This window comes from Chenopodium quinoa, unplaced genomic scaffold (genome assembly GCF_001683475.1).
Source record: "Chenopodium quinoa cultivar QQ74 unplaced genomic scaffold, ASM168347v1, whole genome shotgun sequence".
NCBI classification, from domain to species: domain Eukaryota; kingdom Viridiplantae; phylum Streptophyta; class Magnoliopsida; order Caryophyllales; family Amaranthaceae; genus Chenopodium; species Chenopodium quinoa.
The window spans coordinates 4222973-4230809 of record NW_018745650.1 but is presented as its reverse complement, the minus strand read 5'-3'; positions in this window follow the sequence as shown (position 1 = coordinate 4230809).

Sequence of the window (7837 nt, the reverse complement as noted above, 5' to 3'; positions counted from 1 at the left end):
ATGTCTCGCGGGTCGGTTTCAGTTCGGTTTAAATATTTAATGGTTCGATTCGGTTTCGGTTTAATCTTGATCGGTTTTAATTCGGTTCGGGTTGTAAACAGTCCGGGTAGTAAACGGTTCGATGCAAACGGGTTGCGGTTTGTTAATGGTTTGGTGTAAACAGTTTTTATCCCGGTTCAAACAGTTTCGGGTTGGAAGCGGTTTCGAGTTGGAAACAGTTCGGTTCTTTTTTGGTTCGGTTTATAACTGGTTCGGTTTTTTTCGGTTCAGTTTATAACTGATCCGGTTCTTTTTTGGTTCAATTTATAACTAGTTCGGTTCTTCTGCGGTTTAACGTTATTCGGGTCGGTTCCATTCCGAGTTTACTAAATTACGATTCGGGTCAGTTTTCGGTTTCAAAAAATCAATTGTTTATCGAGTCGTTTGGATTTGGGCAGTTAAATGGTTTTGGTTTGAAATTTGATAGTATTTGCTGGTTAACAAGTTTTATATAAAGTAAAGACTTCATCATTTCATATTTAGGCATCATATTATAAACAAATTCACATTGATTTTATAAATGTATATCATGTTCTGTTTCAAGTTTAGTCATATTGATCTTACTAGTGTATTACGAAGTAGATTATAAAAGTTAGTGAATTAATGTATTATTGTTTTACAACTAGGTTGTTATATGTTTCTTATTTAATCATTTAAATACTAGTGTCATAGTCATGATTTGATGAGTTCTTATTAAATGAAAATTTGCAATTTGATAATTCGATACTTGATTAATCAACAAGACTGATAATTATGGCTCGTTTATCTTTATATATTTTCATGAAATTATGAAGATATTACAAAGTAGTTTGATTTGTGTAATGAAAGAAAACATTAATGATTTATTAACAAGGTAATATTGATTAGTTCAATCGATCGTATGTACACATTAACGCATAGCATCTAACCATCTTATAGTTAAATACTTCGTATGTATTAGTACAAAGTTATAAATTAGTGAACATTATTTTGATTGGATCAATAACTCGAGCTGTTGTTTTAAATTAAATTAGGATCATTGTTCGTGTAGTTTAAGTATAATGATCCACACCATCTCTAACTATTATTTTAATACTCCATCCGTCCCTTTATTTTGTCCCTTTGTCATTTTTGGGGTCAAACTTTGAAAATATTGACCATAAATTACCACTAATCTATAAAACAGTAAAACTTAATTTTGTCACGAGACTCATGAGTCATGACTCATGACTTCATGAGTGATCTTTTTAAATTTGTATCATTATATATTTTATTAATATAACGTTTTTATAATTTTTACTTGTATGAAAATAAAGATATACTACGTAGATGTTTTAATACGCGTCTTGGAGACTGATCCCGATCAAATGAATACACAACACACAAAACATCATCTAATCAGTCTCAACCATAGATCAAAAACAATCTACGGTTAATTTTTTCTCCCACAACACACACGGATCACCACTCTCAACCATAGATTAAAAACAATCTACAGTTAGCTTTTTTTCCCCACAACACACACGGATCACCATTCTCAACCATAGATTAAAAAATCAATGGTTAGATTTACATCTCAACCATTTTGATACCCTAATTCCACTTTCACTTTCACGCCTCCTAGTTCTTTCTCTCTCTCATCTCATCTCCTCTCAGATCTCACTCATTCATTCACGGCGCCTCTTCGTTTGTCGTCTCTCTCATTCATTTTCAATTCTCCCTAATTCATTCACGGCGCCTTTCGTTCGTTGTTGCTGCTCATCGGTGTTGTTGCTGCTCTAATCCTCGCTTATCAGTGTTGTTGCTGCTCTAAACCTCTCTTTTTTTGTCCAGGTATGATATCTCTCTTCCTCGTACTTCATGCAACTGATTTAATCTGATTTATGAAGTAGAAGAATTAAAGTTGTAGTTGATTTAATGAGTATATAATTGTATAATTGTAATTTAGTGGTTTACTGTATAACTCTGATTAGTGGTCTATCTTAAGTTAGTTAGTATTTGACGGTTGTATTTCTTGACTGATTTGCATTATTGTTTGCATATCAATCAAAATGAATCAAGATTAAAGAATTGAACAGGAAAGAGTGAAAGACCAATAATCAAATTTGACATTAAAATTTAGGTTTTCTAAGCTACCACACTATATAACATAGGTGTCCACTACGTTTTGCATTATTATAGTTATAATTCCCCTTAATGAGTATATAATTGTATAATTGTAAGTTAGTGGTAATAGTATATAATATGGGTTCATCTTATTTAATTTTCTAGTAGTTAAAAATTTAATGGGTTGCTACTGAAATTTGATTATATGAGTTTATTAGCGTTTATAGAAAAATAATATGGGATTAATGACTTTTCACTCTCTATTCTATTTGTTGGTTTCACTATTAAGTGTACATCTCAATGTAATGGGTTTTCGACTCTTAACTAGAGTGTAAAAAGTACCTAAATGTGTTAGCATTGATAGGGACAATTATTTGTTATAAGGCTGAAATGTGTTGTTTTGATCTTGTTTTTTCAGCAATGGATCAAGGGTATGAAAATTATGATGAGGACAGACAAGATTATTTAGAAACTTCAGATTCTCAAAACACTATTCAGAATCAAGATTCTTCTCAGCAACAAGTCACTACCACTAGTGGTAGTAAACGTGGACGAACATCAGATGTGTGGAGGCATTACACCTTTTTTGATAAGATTGTTGGTCTTGCTCCGATAAGATATGTGCGATGCAATGTTTGCGGTAATGAATATAAAGCACCAGGTAAGGCTGGTACTTCCACTTGTAAAGCTCATACTAAGGCATGCATGGGTAAAAATATACATCATCCTGCAAATCTTGAAAGTGTTGTTGATCCTACGTTTAATCAAACTTGATTAGGGGATTTTTATCCACCAAGCGCCGTTTGACAAGTGGACCAACCAGGTTCCGCCACGCGTCCTCCACGGACCACTTAAGACACGCCACGTGTCCACCCATGCCAAATGGGACAACCGGCCATCAAGGCCCATTTCAGTCTAGAAGCCCGTTCGGCCCTAGGTTTACCTTAAACCTAGAGAGTTGCACGCTTCCCAAGGCTATAAATACTCGATTAATCCTCATTAATCAGGGACCGAATAATGGACAGAACACACTAATAACCGGCTGATCTCGCTAGCAAAGCAGATTACCTACATTAAATACTCTCACCTAGAGAGACCTTATTACTTTAATTTCTGTATTAATTACTCCTTAATCAGGTACTAACTTGACCGTTGGAGGCGGAGCTCTCAGGAGTCTCCGTTATTTTGCAGGTACAGGCGTCCGGTTCCAGTCTCGGAATTGTAACTCTCCCGCAGGACATCAGAAAACCCCGAAACATTTGGCGCCGAAACGACTCCCGCCCTGACCGAACAGTCAAAGTTGGGACGACTGCTCTGAGAAACCTTGGTGATGACTTTCACAACCTGTTGAAAGAATACAAGGACATCTTTGCATTTGAAGTCCATGAAATGCCAGGCATTAGTCCTGATCTGGCAGTACACAAACTCGCTGTGGATCCGAAAAAGAAGCCGGTACGGCAAAAGAAGCGGAACCATGGTGAAGAAAGAGGTCAGGCGGCCGCCGCCGAAGTCAAAAAATTACTTGATGCAGGGTTCATTCGGCAATGTTACTTCCCAGATTGGGTTGCAAATGTGGTACTTGTTAAAAAGCCGAATGGCACCTGGCGAATGTGTGTAGACTTTACAGACTTGAACAAGGCGTGCCCCAAAGACAGTTACCCTCTGCCCAAAATTGATAACCTGGTCGACTCAACAGCCGGCCATGCCTTGATGAGTTTTATGGACGCCTATTCTGGTTTTCATCAAATTCCTTTGTGGAAGAAAGATCAGGAGAAGACGGCCTTCGTCACTGATCAGGGATTATACTGTTATACGGTCATGCCGTTTGGTCTTAAGAATGCCCCGGCTACATTCCAACGAATGATAAACACAGTGTTCTTTGATCAGATTGGGAGAAACGTCGAGGCATACATTGATGATATGATTGTTAAGACTAAACTTCAGAAAGATCATCTGACGGACCTCCGAGAAACTTTCGCCACACTTAGGCGGCACCATGTCATGCTCAATCCCAAGAAATGTGTATTTGGAGTTGAGTCTGGGAAATTTCTCGGATTCCTTATCAACCAGAGAGGAATAGAGGCGAACCCTGAGAAGGTACAGGCGGTCATTGACATGCAGTCGCCTCGTACCGTCCGAGAGGTTCAGAAGTTAACAGGTTGTCTGGCGGCCTTGGGAAGATTTCTAAGCCGATCAGGCGACAAATGCCTATACTTTTTCCAGGCAATTAAGAAAAAGGCAAGGTTTGAATGGGGGCCGGATGCTGAGGCCGCCTTCCAGAAATTAAAGGTTCACTTGCATTCCTTGCCAAGGCTGGTCAGCCCTTTGCCCAAGGAAAATCTCTACATGTACCTGGCCGTCTCTGATCATGCGTTAAGCGCGGTGCTCCTTGCTGAAAGGGACGGCTGTCAACTTCCGGTCTACTTTGTCAGTCACGTACTGAAAAATGCCGAGTTGAGGTATCCCCTAGTGGAGAAATTTGGTCTTGCACTCTTCATGGCTGTTAAAAAATTGAAGCCCTACTTTCTGGCACATGCAGTCGTCGTGTATACCGACCACCCGATCAAACGGCCCCTTACCACCATGGAGTCCTCCGGACGAATGATCAAATGGGCCATAGAAATGCAGAGTCTCGAAGTTACTTTCGAGCCTAGAAAAGCAGTGAAGGGGCAAGCCTTTGCTGACTTTATTGTAGAGATGACTCGTCCTCCTGACTCTCAAGTTCCAGACCAAGTCTGGAAGGTATATGTGGACGGAAGCTCTACTATTCAATTTTGTATTACGAGGGGCATGCCGTCTGTACCTTTACAGTCGGCTACTCTCCATTGAGTTTCACTCTTTATCTTTACAGGGGCATGCCGTCTGTTCCATTACAGTCGGCTACTCTCCCTCGAGTATTTTACTCACAATACTTAGCTAAAAAGTTTAGGGCCTGGCCGATCCTGTAACTAACAGGCGGCTACCCTTCTTTTACTTAGCACATACGTTCACCAAGAACGTACCAAGGCCACTGGCCGAATGATCAGACCAGGCGCCTAGTCAACTGATCTAACTTTTAAAAACTAATCCGACCTGTCCCAACATTATAGCAGGCGTCCGGCGGCATCCATTCGGATGAAATTCGTCGCAGAGAGCAGCTCCCTTTTGGGTGGAACATTGTTCTATAAAATAATTACACGGCACCTATACGACTGTCCCAAAGGGCAACCACGTAGCCGTTTTTGAGACAAGGATAACTCTATCACTAACCAAACCAGTGGTAGCAGTTGACATCTGAGTCAGATGACCGCCTGTATTACTTGGGATAAATGCAGGGGGTACCTATTGAGTTAATAGCCAACAAACATTGGCGAATCAAGGGGTCTAGCCGGTCTACGCCGCCTGGTACCTCTACTTCTCAAACAAAAGTGACGGAGACTGAGTAACTCCAAAGTTAACTCATAGTCACTCCTTCAAATTTGGTATGGAACCTAAAAAGTTTGAGTCGTCCGCCTGTTTTATACAAACAAGGGCACTCGAACCCCTATTCCTACTGGATAACCTATTGAGTAAATAGCCAACAAACATTGGTGAATCAAGGGGTCTAGCCGGCCTACGCCGCCTGATACCTTTACTACTCAATCAAGATTGTGACGAAGACTAAGTAACTCCTATGTTAACTTAATAGTCACTCAAACTTAGTACTGAGCCTAAAAGGTACGAGTCGTCCACTTGTTTTTAATAAACAAAGGCTCTCAACCAATACTCTTGCTAGGTTAACAAATAACAAATTAGAGGCCAACATTGGCAATAAAGGGAAACAACCGGTACCCGCCGCTTGTTTTCCTACTTAAATTCCTTGGCTACTTGGTAATTATATTTACTTGGTCAAATTGAATAAAGAGTTCGAATACCGATTGATTAAATGGCCGACTGATCATCTATCCTGGAAACAGACAACCAGTCGTCCAGGGGCATAGGCGGCATACTTACTATTTGTACCTGTCTTAACGTTCGGCCATACACAACAGTCTGTCTAGTGAGCAAATTTCAAATACTTAGACAAATTTGAACAAAAACAAAAAATTTGATTAAAATGAGCCGGCCATAAAAGACCAGCAGAATATTCAAAACCCCGGCCCCCTGGCCGGGTAATTACAAAGCAAACGGCACGCAGGCCGTGAAAAAAAAAAAAAAAAAAATATACTTAAAGCTTAAGAAGGGGGCAGTTCAGTATCAGCAGCAGCCGCCTGGTCAGCACTCTTCTTGCTGGACTCGGCCTTAGCTGCATCATCTTTTGATGCCTTACCCCCAAGTGGCACAAGCGCCACAACCGGCTCTTCCTCCTCCAACGCAACGTCCATCGCCTCTTCTTCAGCAGCCGCCAGGATCTGTTGATTATATATTTCCGAACACTGGCGGTACGTTCTTTCCCATGAGGCAAAGTCGGCACTGGGGAACAGTCGTTCCCAGGTCATGCGTTGGATTTGGGCGGAGTCTTCCACCATCTCCCGGACGAGCTCTTGTTTCTCTTGCTCGGCCTTGTCCGAGAGCTCTTGGGTAAGACTCTTCTCCTGGTTCACCAGGCGTTCTTTTACGTTAGCCAAAGATTTCTCCATGGCTTCGTAAGAGTGCATTTTCTGACGAAGGGGCTTCAGCTCGGCTTTAAGTTTGGTGACGGTCCCCTCCAGCTCGTCAACCTTCTTTTGGGCCGCCTCTAGCTGAGCCCGAACAGCGGCGGTCGCCTGCGCCTGATAATAAAGAAGATCAATGGTCAGTACTTCATTTTGGGCAATTTGAAACATTGCTTTATCACAGCTGGAGGCGGCCATAGCCTTTGCGGCCTTTACCTCTTTGTTTTTCCGATCAATCGGCTTGCGAAGGCTGTTGACTCGGAGCAGGGCCTAAGTACAAAGAAAAACAGGCGTCAGTTTCCAATCATAAGGGTTAACAGGCGTCCTGGAACTTCAAAAGGGTATACCTCAGCTAGGATCCCCGAAATTCCATCGAGGTCAAGGGTGCCGGCACCCTTGACCGCCTCCCTGTCAGAGGGAGGAACTACTTTAACCATTGACTTGGCTACCTCAACCAAGTCAAGTCCCTGGGGGCCGGCTGCATTAAGCAGAAGGAAAGACAAGTTAGACCTAATCAAGAAGGAAGCAAGAGTGAGTTTTTACAAGCAAGTGTCCATACATCTAGGCGGCCCCGCCTGGGTTTTTGAAGAAGTGGCCGGCTGCTTCTCAGCCGCCACTGTTTTCCTGGAAGACCCAGGAGAGCTTGCAACAGTCGTTCTCCGGGCCTTGGGGTCCGGCTGTTGCGAGGAAGAAGCCCTTGGAGTGCCAGACTGAAAACAAAAAGAGTTAGTATATGCATAATACAACTTAAAGGGGAAGAGTTTTCAAAGCTTACCAAGGGTGCTTCCTTGCTGGGGGAGTCGGCGTACGACTGCTTCATTAGCGAAACCCGCAGCATGGCCGCCGCAGTCTTAGATGCTGTTATTTTACTCATGGCGTCGGCTGAAAGAAATAAACAGCAAAGTTAGTAAAAATCCCAAGTAAACAAGGCGTGAGAAAACAGAGTATTCGTCAGGCCGGCTACCTCTAGAGCACCGACTGCCGAGGCCACAGGCGGCCAAGAAGTACTCATCATAGAGCCACTTGAAGCTCGGGACGCAGTGTAGGGGTACTTGCTCTCGTACCCCTGAAGTAGAGTTCACCCTAGTCTCTACTTTGAA